Source organism: Leptodactylus fuscus, chromosome 11 (genome assembly GCF_031893055.1).
Source record: "Leptodactylus fuscus isolate aLepFus1 chromosome 11, aLepFus1.hap2, whole genome shotgun sequence".
NCBI lineage: Eukaryota > Metazoa > Chordata > Amphibia > Anura > Leptodactylidae > Leptodactylus > Leptodactylus fuscus.
Genome location: NC_134275.1, coordinates 19,759,970 through 19,778,815, shown reverse-complemented (window position 1 = coordinate 19,778,815; position 18,846 = coordinate 19,759,970).

Genomic DNA, 18,846 nt, shown 5'->3' with positions numbered 1-18,846 from the left:
TTAATTTCATTATAATGGGGGTCCATAGCCATAAAGCACCACATTCATTGCTTGTGACAATCTACTGGACATTAAAGTGCAGCCCTTTACAGGTGGATAGACAGTCCTGAGCAGTGATAGGGTACTAATAGGATCCATTCTCTGATCATCCTACAAGTCATAGGTAACATATTTCATCAGATAAAAGAAGGAATCGTTCCCGAAATATGCCCGCTATAGAATGCTGCACCATATAGGCGTACAGTGACCTATGGTGTTCCCTGGACTCTGTATCTGTTCCTCACAGTTTTCTAGATCTCTGCTTGCTGTCATTTATTCTGTCATTTAATTCCAGGGGATAAAAATCACTCTGTGGTCATGTGATAATATACAGTATATGGTCATGTGATATACAGTCCACAATCATGTGATATAGCGTCCACAGTATATGATATATAGTCTATGGTCATGTGATATACAGTCCACAGTCATGTGATATACAGTCCATAGTCATGTGATATACAGTCCATGGTCATGTGATATACAGTCCATAGTCATGTGATATACAGTCCATGGTCATGTGATATACAGTCCATGGTCATGTGATATACAGTCCATGGTAATGTGATATACAGTCCACGCTCATGTGATATACAGTCCATGGTCATGTGATATACAGTCCATGGTTATGTGATTTACAGTCCATAGTCATGTGATATACAGTCCATAGTCATGTGATATACAGTCCATGGTCATGTGATATACAGTCCATGGTAATGTGATATACAGTCCACGCTCATGTGATATACAGTCCATAGTCATGTGATATACAGTCCATGGTCATGTGATATACAGTCCACGCTCATGTGATATACAGTCCATAGTCATGTGATATACAGTCCACGCTCATGTGATATACAGTCCATAGTCATGTGACATACAGTCCATAGTCATGTGACATACAGTCCATAGTCATGTGATATACAGTCCATAGTCATGTGATATACAGTCCATGGTCATGTGATATACAGTCCACGCTCATGTGATATACAGTCCATGGTCATGTGATATACAGTCCATGGTCATGTGATATACAGTCCATGGTAATGTGATATACAGTCCACGCTCATGTGATATACAGTCCATAGTCATGTGATATACAGTCCATGGTCATGTGATATACAGTCCATGGTTATGTGATTTACAGTCCATAGTCATGTGATATACAGTCCATAGTCATGTGATATACAGTCCATGGTCATGTGATATACAGTCCATGGTAATGTGATATACAGTCCATGCTCATGTGATATACAGTCCATAGTCATGTGATATACAGTCCACGCTCATGTGATATACAGTCCATAGTCATGTGATATACAGTCCATAGTCATGTGATATACAGTCCATAGTCATGTGATATACAGTCCACGCTCATGTGATATACAGTCCATAGTCATGTGATATACAGTCCATGGTCATGTGATATACAGTCCACGCTCATGTGATATACAGTCCATAGTCATGTGATATACAGTCCATAGTCATGTGATATACAGTCCATAGTCATGTGATATACAGTCCATGGTCATGTGATATACAGTCCACGCTCATGTGATATACAGTCCATAGTCATGTGATATACAGTCCATAGTCATGTGATATACAGTCCATAGTCATGTGATATACAGTCCATAGTCATGTGATATACACACAGGTGCACAGATCATTACAGTCACAGCTCAGTAATCTGTTCCAATAGTAAAGGTGACCTGGTCAAAGTTAGAGATGTGCAAACCTTATAAGATTCGTTTTGGGTGACTCAGGTCGCTGATTAAAACAGTTAAAATATTTATATTTACCCTCTTTGGGTGTCTTTGCAATGTCCAACACCCTCTCTCTCCTCGGTAACATCATGTGCCAGGGGTCGCCGCTGAGGGTTGTCATTGGGTTTTAGTTGTCACATGGGCGCACTGCCATGACACTCAGTATGCCTATGTGACCTTAAGCTTCCACCTATTATATTGTGGGGTCCAAAAATAATTGTGGGGTCCCGAAAATAAGACAGTGTCTTATATTAAATTGTCACTCTAAATATAGGACCTGTCTTATTTTCGGGGGGTGCCTTATTACACCCGGCAGTCATGCCGGCACTTCCTTAGTGGAGCGTCAGCATGACTGCCGGTTGTTGGTAGTGTAGTGTAGGGGAGGGGGGAAGGTATCATACTTACCTTTCCCTTCTTCCTAGCAGCGCTGGTGCTGCTGTTCGTCCTGGAAGTGATGGGCGGGGCTTAGCTAGACTTTGGGGGGTGGGGCTTAGCGAGGCTTTGGGGGGCGTGGCTTAGTGAGGTTTCGGGGGCGGGGCTTAGTGGAGCTTTGCAAGCTCCACTTCACTGATACAGCAGCCGTGCTCTGTGCTCCGGCTGCTGCCTCTTCTGTATGGCATGCTGTCTCTGCCTCTGGGATGAGCTGGGAGAGCTCATCCTACAACAGCAGAGGCAGCAGCCGGCTTTGCTGTGCACATGGAGCACAGAGCATGGCTGCTGTGTCAGTGAAGTGGATCTCGCTAAGCCCCGCCCACGAAAGCTCAGCTAAGCCCCGCCCCCGAAACCTCCACTAAGCCCCACCCCCCAAAACCTCCGTTAAGCCCCGCCCCCCGAAACCCCGCACACCACTGCCGGGCATGCCTTTTTTTCGGGGGATGCCTTATATTAGGCAATTCAACAGAAACCCCCGCATGCCTTACTTTCAGGGGGGTGTCATACTTTCGGGGAAACACGGTATTAGGGCGGGTTCACACCTGCGCCCAGTCTCCGCTTTGTGGTTTTCCATCTTCTGCCCGAGAACCTGGACAGGAGACGGAAACCCGGCAGTCAGTGTCCGCCTGTGAGCGCCTTCTGGTCTCCGCGGCGAAACCATTTTTTTACACTGGGCACAAAGTCCTGCCTGTCCGACTTTGTGTCCGGTTAAAAAAAATGGTTTCTCCGCAGAGAGGCAGAAGATGTACACGGGCGGTCTCTTTGCAAACCCATTCAAGTGAATGGGTTTGAAAACTGACTGTAGGTTTCTGTCTCCTGTCCAGTTTCTCGAGCAGAAGACGGAAACCTGCAAAGGGGAAACCGGGCGCAGGCGTGAACCCGCCCTCACCTGGTAATGGGCCCCAGTTACATATTTCCCATTGGAGCCCATGCCCTGACGTTCCGCCTCTGTGTATAAGACAGCATTACCACACACCCCAATTTTATACTGACTGAGATCTCAATTTACAAGAGGAAAACGCCATTTGATTCAGGTGTCTCTAACCTTATGTATCTGCAGCGTTGTCCTGACATGCTGATCCCCCTTAAGAACAATTCTCAAGAAACGCCATCCCATTTCCCCAAGCGCGATATCCCACGACGTTCACATTTCTTTAGGTATTCTTCATTGATCGTCTTAAATGCAAATCAATGGGATTCACTTTACTTCTCCGATCTGGCAAATAGATTCTGCCATCTCTTGTAATGATGTAATTTCACTCATCATTGGAATCCTGCAAGAAATCGCAGAAGTCTCTCAAAAACTAGAAGTCCTGTAATCTGCTTAAGTGTACTAGATCAGCGCCTTGTTCTGAGAATCTGCAGAATCGATGCTTATCTACTTATAGTAAGATGAGTAAACACAGAAATCTTTCGCGTGTTTACATGGAAATGGAGGAGGAAAGAGATGGAAGGTGGTAGCGGTTCAAACAGGAAAACATATTAATACGAGGCGCATCTTTATTCATGGCTTTCTTTTGTTCTTACCTTATGTACTGAATTTTGAAAAGTACACGATTGTAAAAAGCCATCAGATTTTAAAATTGTTACAATTGATGTATAAAAAGAAGATAATTGCTTCTCCGTAGTTATTATATTTAACATTTACAACACTTTTGCGTGTTTTAAATGGCGAACGTTACCGGAGGCTGCAAGAATCGAACAGGTTGTACAACAGTGACATCTGCTGGCCGGTGCGGAGATCACGTCACTGTAGTCACAGCTATTTATGAAACATTACACGATTCACGTAGATTATGCATAGTTAAATAAACAATTAATAAGTAACACTTACGTATAACCGGTAGCCAGCATGTGCTGAAGATTCGTACAAGGGCGAACCTGTCATTAGAAATGGTTGAACTGATCAGCCAGGTTTAACATTTGCAATAATACATCTGGGATATTATGTTGCATATAATGGAGGATGTAACATTTAAAGATTGGTTCATCTCTAATGTCAGTAAGTAAGAGGATAGGGTCAGATCTGTGATATGTCTACCCCTGTTTATGCTGTAATAGTTTTGCTTCAAGGGTTTATCATATACTTTGTTACCAGGGGTGTTACTATAAGGAGTTGCTGCCAGGCCCTGGACCCCAAAGGTCTCTATGCAAAATAATATGTCATGCTTCCAGGCCCTGGACCCCAAAGATCTCTCTGCAACATTATATATGTCATGCTTCCAGGCCCTGGATCCCAAAGATCTCTCTGCAACATAATATATGTCATGCTACCAGGCCCTGGACCCCAAAGGTCTATATGCAACATTATATATGTCATGTTACCAGGCCCTGGACCCCAAAGGTCTATATGCAACATAATATATGTCATGCTACCAGGCCCTGGACCCCAAAGGTCTCTCTGCAACATTATATATGTCATGCTTCCAGGCCCTGGATCCCAAAGATCTCTCTGCAACATTATATATGTCATGCTACCAGGCCCTGGACCCCAAAGGTCTATATGCAAAATAATATGTCATGCTTCCAGGCCCTGGACCCCAAAGGTCTCTCTGCAACATTATATATGTCATGCTACCAGGCCCTGGATCCCAAAGATCTCTCTGCAATATAATATATGTCATGCTACCAGGCCCTGGACCTGAAGGGTATCCCTGCAATATAATATATGTCATGTTACCAGGCCCTGGACCCCAAAGGTCTATATGCAACATTATATATGTCATGCTACCAGGCCCTGGACCCGAAGGGTATCCCTGCAATATAATATGTGTCATGCTTCCAGGCCCTGGACCCCAAAGGTCTCTCTGCAATATAATATATGTCATGCTACCAGGCCCTGGACCTGAAGGGTATCCCTGCAATATAATATGTGTCATGCTTCCAGGCCCTGGACCCCAAAGGTATCTCTGCAATATAATATGTGTCATGCTACCAGACCCTGGACCCCGAAGGTCTCTCTGCAATATAATATATGTCATGCTACCAGGCCCTGGACCCCAAAGGTCTCTCTGCAATATAATATATGTCATGCTACCAGGCCCTGGACCCCAAAGGTCTATATGCAACATTATATATGTCATGCTACCAGGCCCTGGACCCCAAGAGTATCTCTGCAACATAATATATGTCATGCTACCAGGTCCTGGACCACAAGGTTTTCTCTGCAACATAATATATGTCATGCTACCAGGCCTTGGACCCCAAAAGGTCTCTATGGAACATAATATATGTCATGCTTCCAGGCCCTGGACCCCAAAGGTCTCTCTACAACATTATATATGTCATGCTACCAGGCCCTGGACCCGAAGGGTATCCCTGCAATGTAATATGTGTCATGCTTCCAGGCCCTGGACCCCAAGGGTATCTCTGCAATATAATATATGTCATGCTACCAGACCCTGGACCCCGAAGGTCTCTCTGCAATATAATATATGTCATGCTACCAGGCCCTGGACCCCAAAGGTCTATATGCAACATTATATATGTCATGCTACCAGGTCCTGGACCCCAAAGGTCTCTCTGCAATATAATATATGTCATGCTACCAGGCCCTGGACCCCAAAGGTCTCTCTGCAACATAATATATGTCATGCTACCAAGCCCTGTACCCCAAAGGTCTCTCTGCAATATAATATATGTCACTATTCTAAATGGCACAAGGTAGGTAGGGACCCATGATAGGTTTTGTATTGGGGTCCAGATTAGGGTTGAGCCGATCTTGAGATTTCAAGATCGATTTTAAAATCTGATTCCCGATCATTTTCCATCCGATCCCTATTGCGATTGTGAAATTTGCTCGATCGCCGATCAGAATCCGATCTTTTCTGATCCTGATCGCTCAACCCTAGTTACTTTATGTTTATGGAGTAGGGTTGAGCCGCTCTTGAGATTTCAGGATCATTTTTAAAATCCGATTTCCAATCATTTTCCATCTGATCCCGATCGCGATCGTTAAATTTACTCGATCGCCGATTGGAATCCGATCTTTTCTGATCCTGATCGCTCAACCCTAGTCCTGAAGCTTCAAGTTATGCTATTGTGCGTGACCACATAAATGGGAGGAAAATTGTCTCATTACAGAGAAATAATGCATAAGAAACAGAGGTGTGACGTGAAGCTACCGGGCCCTAATACAAAACCTGAAATGGGGCCCTACTTTCTATCTATGATACTGGAGTCTTTTTATGTGGTTGATAAGCTTTTGAGCCCCTTCAGGTTTCAGCGCTTGCTTTGTACCTTTTATAGCTAAGCCCCTAATAATAATTAATTCCTTGTAAAGAATGTTTATTTTAATAGGGGAACCCTGCACTCCTTTCCATGTGACCTACAACCACTTACAGCAAAGGGAACTCTTTTGGGCATAAAGCACCACATAGTGAGTAGCAACTAAAAGATGCTGCAGAATTAAATGCACCAAAAAACTAAATAAAAAAAATCTGCAAAAATGCATGCTTTTCTGCTGCGTCTTGCATTTTGGCCACCCCCATAAGCCTACAAGGAAGAACACTGAGTTTTCACAGCTAAAATTAACAGGTGGCGTTTATCAAAAACACTAAAATAAGTACGTGATAAAAAAAAAAGATGTTTTCTTTTTTGTTAACAATGCAGGAGCGGCTTTCCAAAAATGGCCGCCGGCCGACATTCGCACTCGGCTCTGCTGGTGTCTTACTGGCAGAGTCAACTGCGCAGGCGTCAGAGGTGACGCAGGAGGAAGACGACAGAGAAGGGGAGGACCCAGCTGAAGATAGAGGATCGTGTTCTCGAGCTGCAGTGGGGATGCCCTCATCGCATTTTCAGCGCTAGGGCCCGCCCCCATCGCTGCCAGAGAACTAATTTGCATACCGGTAAAAAACTGTATTTCTAAGGAACAGCGTGGCGGAGATCTCATCTAAAGGTAAGAGACGAATAGCCTTTCTAAAGGCTATTCCGATGTCCTATCCTCAAAAAAAGAGGTTTTAATGGTAGAATCCCTTTAAAGCCATTTCTCTGCAAGGAATTTGATTGATATTTCTCCACCTCAACTCATCAGGGCTTCCCAGTGCTCAGGTCCCCTCACTCAATGAATAGTCTCTTTCATCCACTGTCGTCTCAGTATTCATGGCACTATGACATCTTTTCAGCGCAGTGAATATTAATGAGGAGGTTGCTGGGAGATCTTCTATCATAACTTCTTCCACATTGTTCATTACTATCTGTAGGGATTTAATCCCACAAACCAGAGTATTCAAGGTTGTAATGCTACTGAGCCACAAGCTCTATGAGTTTTGATGGGAATTTTTTCTTATACAAAGCTGCAATAGTAATGTACAGTCCTACATAATGTACTGATATATAGAGATATACAGATATACAGTGGCGGATCCAGGCTTTGCAGTGCCCTGGGCAATTGACTTTGGCAGGGCCCTACTTACCAGGGGTTCTGGGGGGTATGGAATATCCCACAGGGGAACAGGGGGTCTGGATTTTTTGAAAAAATTAGCCCTAAAAATGTGTTTTTAAGGCGTTTTTTTTAACTAGTTCCTGTGTCTGAACCACACACGTGACCTAGCTTCCTGTTCTCAGGTAGAGGAGGGGGAAATGAGTGAGGTACAGTATGTGAAGGCTGTGGGACTGGTCTCACCATCTATTTATAGAGCTGTATGTCCGATGCTTAGCTGCATCGGGAGCGCGCACGCAAGGCCAACAGCATAGAAGCGACGTCATATCTCTGCTGGCTTTGCATATGAAACCCCGCCCACCAATTGACACCAGAAAACCAGGAAGAAAGAACAGTTTACAGCAGCGAAGACTGGTGAGTAAGGGACATGGGAATACCTCTTTAAGGCCCTCACGCTTCTAACTGACCTACCTGACCTGTGTTTTGTTAGGTCCGGGCCGGGCCGCAGGGCCCCAGGCGGATGCTCGGCTTGCCCGGCCCTGAATCCGCCCCTGGAGATATAGCACATTGTATGCTTAATATATATTCTCTAAACACACAATGTACTGGCATATAGAAGTACTTCTCTATATATCATAAATATGGATGGAAATAGAAAAAAATCTACGAAAGACTAGCCTGTCTAGCTTTCTGTACACCAAAGTTGTCAGATTGTCTCAGTCCAGTAAGGGGGTTGTGCAGGAAATCCTCTCCTTTATGTAGGCCTGGCTTAAAGAGGAAGTTTCATGTCCTTGGGCACATGTGGTTTTGTATACCGCTAGAAAGATGACAGTGGAGCGCACTGAGCACACCCGTTATGTGCCCCAGGGCAAGAGATTTTGGTGTTGAGCGTCATGGCTGGGTGGTAAGGAACAACCCCTCTGACAGTATAGCGCTACAGACAGTACTGTTAGGAGGGACGTTCCAAGCTAGACTGTCAGGAATGCCTTTCTGACGGTGAAGAGCTATCGATAAATCCCCTGGAGCACATAATGGAAAAGCCGACAGTGCGCTGAATTCAGTGCTTTATAGCTGTGGGACGTCCCATGGGGCCTTAGCCTTAAAGCGTTCTTTTTTGGTGGTTTTTTTGTCCATACATTTCTCATATGTGCTACATTTTCCTATAAATCTATGTAAACAAACTAAACATGTTAAAAATGGCACGGCAGAAGAGTTTCCTACATCCCTACTGACCTTTGCCAACATCTGGTCATGGCATTTTTTATTTATTTTTTGTTGTAAATGAAAAAAACAAGGGATGCCAAGAAAAAACGGAAAATATTCGGGAAATATGTAAATTCCTCTACTGCATGGTTTTGTGTGAAATTCTGTAGAAAAACTATAAAAATATATTCTTATGAAGTTCGGCGCGCTCCGGTAAGAGTCATTTTCTACACTTAGCCACACGCCACTCTTTTCTGACCCCTCTTATTTGCAGCGGGGAACTGCTGTGCTTGGATAAATAGTCTAGAAACTTCTGTTATCTAACTATTCTTACTACTTAGCAATAGTTGCCTGCCAAAGCATTGATCTATAATGGATAATGGTGTAATGTTTCGAGAAGGTCGCTTGTCTCTTCTGTTAAGCGACTGAAGCAGAAAGAAACGTATGTGTTTTAGATACAATTTATGAAGAAAACAGAAAGTGGTGGATTGATATTATTTTTATTTGATTCCATATTCCATAGATGTGTCCTATAATCTGTGCCAAAATACATATGTGCCCTACCAATTCGTGTGGGGTAAGATGGCCATATTTATTTATTTTTTTAGACATGCTTTTTCGATACTCTTTTGCAGGCTGTTTATCCTATCTGTGTCTATTTGTCGCTATTGTTTGTGTTACGGAGGGACTGTCAAGGGATATCAAGATATTGAATTGGATTCAAGAGAAATTCCCATTTTATACCAAGCTATGGTAGGGGAGGACATATTTGTAAATGCTGACTTAAATTAGATAAGTTGTTCTCTTCTCTAGCTAGATGTTTTCCTGCAATAGAAATGAACAGAGCCCCCCTTTGTCCCATGGAACTTGTATGTGAATGCATGAAAGCTGTACAGTGGGTTTGCATAGAGACACAACCTGGTGAAAGCTCCAGCGGGTGCCGTATTTGTGGAGACATTACTCAGTAAAAGTACGTACATTTGTGCCTTTTTCTATTGTAACACTTTTTTCACATCTGTGTTCGGTATTCTGTTCGGGGAGTCCGCATCGGGACCCCCGAATGGAATACCGAACGCAACTGCAAGCATGGACCCCATAGACTATAACGGGGTTCATGTGCTGGCCACGCGCTAGCGCTACGAATCATGCGGGCAGGAAAGTATTAATACTTTCCTGTCCCCATGATCCCTGCAGAGATTTGGCGGCAAGCACATGGACTCCATTATAGTCTATGAGATTCATGTGCTTTCACTGGCACACTGCTTGCATTACAATAAATACAATGCAGTAATACTCACAGGAGACGTCTCCCCACATTTCCCATCTCTTCCCCTTGGACCGCCATGACCACTTCTTCCAGCTGTGACTTGACTCTGTAAAGTTTGAAACACCGACATCTTTGACTCCTCACTTCTCCACGCACCCAACCCATATATATATATATATATATATATATATATATATATATATATATATATATATATCCCACAGCGGCCCCTGCAGCCTATATATGCCCCACAGTGGCACAATAGACTATGGGGCATAATAGAGGTTGCGGGGGGGGGGGGCGGCTGTGGGGCATAATAGAGGTTACAGGGGCCACAGTGGACCCTTCAAGCTCTATTATGCCCCGCACACCCATGAACTATTGTTATACTCAGGGGTCTTTTCAGACCCCCGAGTATAATAATCGGAGCCCCAGGGGAGATGAGGGAACATAATAAGATACTCCAGCAGTTAGCGGCCTATTATAAAACATAAAAAATGTATTATACTTACCAATCTCACTGCTGCTGCTGCTCCCGCTGCCTCCGTGATCCTCTTCTCTTGGCAGTCAGATGTCTACGTATCAGCGTGATGACGCCGCCTACGCTGATACATAGACGTCTGAACCAGCGCAAGTAGAGCGACCAAACCAATATGGATAACTATAATGGTAAGGAGTGCAATGAGGGATAAAGGAGGCGAAGAAAAAGTCTAAGAGAAGAATAAATGGTTTCCCTATAAAGTACAGAATGTCCTGAAAAAAATTAAGTTGTGGTTTTTGGAAGTCAGAGACTAAAAAAACAAAAATCGAAAAGTGAAAGATAACCTTGGTGGAAAAAGACTAAACAACTGATTGTGGGGATCCCAGGTGTCGGATCTCACATTGATGACCTGTCCAAAGGATAGATCATCTGTATGTAACACCCAGAAAACCCCATTAGGCTGAAGCCCCACATTGCGGAAATGCAGCTTTTTTTGTTGCAAATTTTGTTGCAGTTTTTGAGCCAAAGCCAGGAATGGATTGAACAGAAGGTACAAATATAAGAACTTCTTATACATTTCACATTCTTTTTGTAGCCATTCTTGGCTTTGGCTCAAACTCCTCAATTTGGCTCAAAAAATGCAACAAAATCTGCAGCAATAAAAGCAATGTGCGGCCTCAGCCTATATGTTTCTTGTCCCTTTTGTAGCCATTCTTGGCTCAAAAACCACAACAAAATTTGCAATAAAAAATGTTTCACTTCTGCAACGTGGGGCCTCAGCCTAATAATGTTTTAATAATGTAACTATTGAGCTGACTTACCTATGTGTTAGGAGCCTCTATTGGGGTTTCTGCAGTCTGTAAGCTATTCTTGTACCCCAATGGACCCTTTTGAGGTCAATGAGATCCATGAGTGACCTCTTGGATATGACCTGGAACCAGTGGCGTAACTAGGAATGACGGGGCCCCATGGCGAACTTTTGACATGCCCCCCCCCCTCCCAACCAACACCGACGCCGAAGACCTCGACCGACCCCCTCCTACGCATTCCTGCATTCCTATTATCCCCCATAGTGGCCCCTGCACACAGTATTATCCCCCATAGTGGCCCCTGCACACAGTATTATGCCCCATAGTGGCCCCTGCAAACAGTATTATCCCCCATAGTGGCCCCTGCACACAGTATTATCCCCCATAGTGGCCCCTGCACACAGTATTATCCCCCATAGTGGCCCCTGCACACAGTATTATCCCCCATAGTGTCCCCTGCAAACAGTATTATCCCCCATAGTGGCCCCTGCACACAGTATTATCCCCCATAGTGGCCCCGGCACACAGTATTATCCCCCATAGTGGCCCCTGCACACAGTATTATGTCCCACTGTGGACACCCATAAACGATTATTATACTCTGGGGTCTTTTCAGACCCCAGAGTATAATAATTGGAGACACGGGGGGAATAAAAACATAAAAATCTACTGTTTCTTACCTGTCCCCTTTTCTTACGCTGTCGGCCTCCGCTGCCGTCCTTCTGCAATTATGTCGGACGTCACATGACCCGGGATGCAGGCCGGGTTCATGTGTCGTCAGAGACGTCAGACAACAAGGAAGGAGGCCTGGCCAGGATTGTGGAGAGGTAAGTAACAGTGTTTTTTATGTTTCTTACCTCTCCCGGTCCGCCAATCATTATACTCGGGGGTCCGAAAAGACCTCCGAGTATAATGATAGCAGCGGTAGTGGCTGTCACCGGGCCCCTAATGTCCTGGGCCCTGTGGCAGCTGCCTCTGCTGCTATGGCGGTAGTTACGCCACTGCCTGGAACCAGATACAGTATGTAACAACCTGATGGATTTTGCTGTATACTACAACCATGGTGCTAGTGTTATCAGAGCCTTGATGTTGAGCGCATTACTATCTGTCTAGCCAAACCCTTTTGTTATACATGCTGCAACAATATTTCGTGTTGAGACATTTTTATAATGATGTTACTTATCCATTTGCAGAGTAAAGTAAATGACATCAGTAGCGTCTTCCCTTAATCCTTCCATAAAACATGGTCACATCTATTATCAACATGATCATACTTAGACCTGCCCAGTAACTTGTATGACAGTAATTCTCCAGTTTGAGAAGTAATTGAAGAATTAATAGTCCTTATCCGTCTGGTAATTACTAGGGCCATTTTTAATGATGTATTGTCTCAAGGAGGAATTCTTGGCTGTCGATAAAGTTCTTTTACCAACGTCATCATTTTGCTAAAATTCCCATGTTTGGGTCTTACAATATTGCGGAAGATCTTAAGTAGAGATGAGCGAGTACTGTTCGGATCAGCCGATCCGAACAGGACGCACGCATTGAAATGAATGGAAGCACCTGGTACTTCCACTTTGACGCCGGCCGGCCGCTTAACCCCCCGCATGCCGGCTAGGTCCATTCATTTCAATGCTTGCGTGCTGTTCGGATCGGCTGATCCGAACAGTACTCGCTCATCTCTAATCTTAAGTATATTTTTATTATGCTAGCAATGCCTTATTATGAAATAAGTAGCGTTGCAAATAATTGTAATGAAAATTTGCAACTTTTTTGAGTTTACAGCACATATGCAGAGCTATGTGTCTCCATGGTAACAGACTACAAACTCTGTCTAGCCTCATAAAAGTGATAAACTACATACTTTGTTACTAGAGACGAGCGAGTAGTATTTGAAGCGGCCATTTCGAATAGCACGCACCCATAGGAGTGAATGGAAGCAGCCTGCGTGCAGACTTTGCCGGCGGCCGCCCGCTTAACCCCCTGCGCACCGGCTGCGTCCATTCATTCCTATGGGTGCGTGCTATTCGAAACGAGAGATTCGAATAGTACTCGCTCATCTCTATTTGTTACCCCTTTTGTAGATTCAGGAAAAAAAATTGAAATTCTAAAGATGAGTGCATCGGCATCCCGTTCCTTATTAGGCCTGAATGAATGGGCCTAATCAGGAGTGAGTCTTGCGCGGCGGACGCCGTGGCTGTCTCAGCCGCAGAATCCACAAGAAGATAGCGCATGTCGCTTTTTTTTTCCGCTAGCTGAACAAAAAATTGCTAGCTGGAAAAAGAAGCAAGCGGCTCCCATTGAAATGAATAGGAGACTTTTTTGTAGGTGAATTTTCAGGCAGAAAAAATCAGCTTCAGGAATTAGGAAACCGTTTTTTTGTGTTTTTTTTTTTTTTTACATGATGCGGTTTTTGTTATGGTTTCTGCTGCAGTTTTTTGTTCCAGAAAACCGCATGTACCTGCAAACTTTTGTGCTAGTGGATATTCCGCTAGTGGAAAAAAAAGCTAGCAGAACCCATTGCAATCAATGGGAGGGGTTTTTTTCAGCGCTGAAAACTCAGCACCAAATAAGATAAGATAAGATAATCCTTTAATAGTCCCACAGTGGGTATACTCAGCATGTTACAGCAGCCTAGTAATACAGATACATGATAATACACAGTAGTATACTACAGGACACACATAAGCTGAGAAGAGAAGATATACTAGGAGTCCATAGCAGCTAAGGAACAGAAGAAGAAAGAAGGAAGACTTCATAGTCATCGTCATTAGTTCTCTGTGCGGAGTGATCTTCGCTTGGTCTGATGTAGATTATACAGCCTGGTTGCAATTGGAAGGAAGGACCTGCGATAGCTCCTTCTCACACTTGGGGTGAAGTAGACGGTCACTTACAGTGCTGCCAAGTCCCATCAAGGTCTCATACATGGGGTGGGATTTGTTCTCCCACATGGAGGTCACCACGGACAGTATCCTTCTGTCACCCACCACCTGTACTTGGTCCAGGGGGCTCCCCAGGACAGAGCTGGCCCTTCTGATCAGCCTGTCAAGTCTATCTCTGTCCCTGTTTGATATACTGCTCCCCCAGCAGGACTCTTAGAAATTTGGTCAGAATTTTGACACATGTGCACAGAATTTTGGAACATCAAGTTTAACTAGGAGTCAAACTCATGAATAAGGCTAAAGGCAAATGACTAATAAAGATAGACAGCGAAAATGTGGGCCAATGGTTGCAGGACATTTTGCATATAGTGTATCCTTCTTTTCTGTGGACTTTTTACCCTTGTTTAGCAGATCCCTTTAACAGATGCAAATGGCTGATCATCCGTTCACATAGAGATCAAAGTAAAAAAAAAAGAGAAAAATATGCAAGTGTTGCTTGTATCCAAATTGAGCATCTGCTAAAAAGGTTTAAAGAGAATCCTTCACATCCACATCGATATACTAGAAAGCCGACAGCGTGCTTAATTGCAGAAAGTGTGGCTTTCCCTTGCTGGGTTGTTCGGAACGTCCCTCTTGACATTTCTCTTCCATAGACTTGTACTGTTGGGGTGGGGGCGTTTTTCAGAGCCCTGTGATGACGCTAGGCTGTAAGGTCTTAACCACACCAATATCTCCAGCATCAGGGCTGCAACCCCCGGTAAAAGCCAACAGTGTGCTAAAATCAGAGCATAGTCGGTTTTCCAATGGTATACAATATCGTACATCAATGAGGACTTGAAAGGTTCTCTTAAAAAAAAACAATGTGAATAGACCCTCTGTTTGTTTTGTAACATGTATATATGAATATGCTTTCCTGAGTTTTTATTTAGAGCCTTGTTTTGAGCCATCGACAGCATTTGCAACTTCTTAACAATATACTATGTCGTTGCAAAGATTAAAAAGACCCGAAGGTTCCCCACATAGAGAACTCCCTAACTTGCAAATACAATATGGCTTTAAGCCTGCACCGCTTCTTATATTTACACCCTATAATCTATGGTACCATATGTTGCACCCTGGATTTAGGCGAACATTGCACATTGCACAGTTGTTTTTCTTACTACACCCGGTAATACGAACATAGCAAGGAAATAAAAAGTTACTGAGCGATAAATATTCTCTCTGACTCAAATCTGCACTTTCTCATCCAATAGACAAAGGATATCAAATTCTGGGCGAGTTTATATCTTACTATGAGTTTCTGCAAGTCTTCTCTCTTTTCCTACCTTGAAAGCCAATATGACAGGGATCCAGTGATATATTCCAGTAATGATAAATGCAGTAGAGGAAAACATTTCTTTGCTTCCCATGCTAGGAATTAATCTGTTGTTGGAAAATTACAAGCAACATGTTCTGCCAGTAAAGTGGCAAGAGCACAAACAAAGGTATGGAGGATCTGTTCTAGGTAAATGGCAGCTATTTGTATTGAGGTCTCATTGGTATGTATCGTACACATGCAGTGTTTTGCCATTCATCTCCATTAAGTAACTCAGGGCAGTTTTCGAAAGGTCCAAGAAGTGGATATTTATCATTTTAGAGGGAGGAAACAGCTAATACAAATCATCTATTTCATTATTTCTTATTAGTGCCATAAGTGAATGTCACACAACACCGTAATAATACGGCAATGCGGTAATCTCATACAGGGTTATGTTATTGTTAGACCTCGCTCACATTGCAGTCATGGACTGAGAAATAACCATAATGTAGTTGTGTTTAGTGCAGGAGTAGCCAGACCACTAGGAGGCACCAGAGACACCAGTCCTATTACCGCGAGTGGAGACAGTGTACAAAGTCACTGAAGGTGGAATCAGTGGAAGAAGACCAAGTACTTTCCAAAAAGACCAACCGAGAATGATGAGCTTGGAGACCCATGCAAGAGGGAAACATTGCAGAAGACGCTCTGACCTGTAGACTGGAATAAGTATCGTGAAATTATTGATATTGTGCAAATTTTTTTATTCACTGTATTCTTAGTTCTCTTCAAACAAACAAAGATCGGTAAACATACAGTAACCGGTTTTATGCTTCTGTGTCCATCAGTACCTGCACACAACCAGTACCTGCACACAACCAATTCCTGCAGACAACTAGTACCTGCACACAACCAGTTCCTGCACACAACCAGTACCTGCACACAACCAGTTCCTGCACACAACCAGTACCTGCACACAACCAGTACCTGCACACAACCAGTACCTGCAGACAGCCAGTACCTGCACAAAACCAGTACCTGCACACAACCAGTTCCTGCACACAACCAGTACCTGCACACAACCAGTACCTGCACACAACCAGTACCTGCAGACAGCCAGTACCTGCACAAAACCAGTACCTGCACACAACCAGTTCTTGCACACAACCAGTACCTGCACACAACCAGTTCCTGCACACAACCAGTACCTGCACACAACCAGTACCTGCACACAACCAATTCCTGCAGACAACTAGTACCTGCACACAACCAGTTCCTGCACACAACCAGTACCTGCACACAACCAGTTCCTGCACACAACCAGTACCTGCACACAACCAGTTCCTGCACACAACCAGTACCTGCACACAACCAGTACCTGCACACAACCAGTACCTGCACACAACCAGTTCCTGCACACAACCAGTACCTGCACACAACCAGTACCTGCACACAACCAGTTCCTGCACACAACCAGTACCTGCACACAACCAGTAGATGCACATAACCAGTACCTGCACACAACCAGTACCTGCACACAACCAGTACCTGCACACAACCAGTTCCTGCACACAACCAGTACCTGCAGACAACCAGTACCTGCACACAACCAGTACCTGCACACAACCAATACCTGCACACAACCAGTACCTGCAGACAACCAGTACCTGCACACAACCAGTACCTGCACACAACCAATACCTGCACACAACCAGTACCTTCAGACAACCAGTACCTGCACACAACCAGTACCTGCACACAACCAGTACCTGCACACAACCAGTTCCTGCACACAACCAGTACCTGCACACAACCAGTACCTGCACACAACCAATTCCTGCAGACAACTAGTACCTGCACACAACCAGTTCCTGCACACAACCAGTACCTGCACACAACCAGTTCCTGCACACAACCAGTACCTGCACACAACCAGTTCCTGCACACAACCAGTACCTGCACACAACCAGTACCTGCAGACAACCAGTACCTGCACACAACCAGTTCCTGCACACAACCAGTACCTGCACACAACCAGTACCTGCACACAACCAGTTCCTGCACACAACCAGTACCTGCACACAACCAGTAGATGCACATAACCAGTACCTGCACACAACCAGTACCTGCACACTACCAGTACCTGCACACAACCAGTTCCTGCACACAACCAGTACCTGCAGACAACCAGTACCTGCACACAACCAGTACCTGCACACAACCAATACCTGCACACAACCAGTACCTGCAGACAACCAGTACCTGCACACAACCAGTACCTGCACACAACCAATACCTGCACACAACCAGTACCTTCAGACAACCAGTACCTGCACACAACCAGTACCTGCACACAACCAATACCTGCACACAACCAGTACCTGCAGACAACCAGTACCTGCACACAACCAGTACCTGCACACAACCAGTTCCTGCACACAACCAGTACCTGCACACAACCAGTTCCTGCACACAACCAGTACCTGCACACAACCAGTAGATGCACATAACCAGTACCTGCACACAACCAGTACCTGCACACAACCAGTACCTGCACACAACCAGTACCTGCACACAACCAATACCTGCACACAACCAGTACCTGCAGACAACCAGTACCTGCACACAACCAGTACCTGCACACAACCAGTTCCTGCACACAACCAGTACCTGCACACAACCAGTACCTGCACACAACCAGTTCCTGCACACAACCAGTACCTGCACACAACCAGTAGATGCACATAACCAGTACCTGCACACAACCAGTACCTGCACACAACCAGTACCTGCACACAACCAGTTCCTGCACACAACCAGTACCTGCACACAACCAGTACCTGCACACAACCAGTTCCTGCACACAACCAGTACCTGCAGACAACCAGTACCTGCACACAACCAGTACCTGCACACAACCAATACCTGCACACAACCAGTACCTGAAGACAACCAGTACCTGCACACAACCAGTACCTGCACACAACCAATACCTGCACACAACCAGTACCTGCAGACAACCAGTACCTGCACACAACCAGTACCTGCACACAACCAATACCTGCACACAACCAGTACCTGCAGACAACCAGTACCTGCACACAACCAGTACCTGCACACAACCAGTACCTGCACACAACCAGTACCTGCACACAACCAGTTCCTGCACACAACCAGTACCTGCACACAACCAGTAGATGCACATAACCAGTACCTGCACACAACCAGTACCTGCACACAACCAGTACCTGCACACAACCAATACCTGCACACAACCAGTACCTGCAGACAAC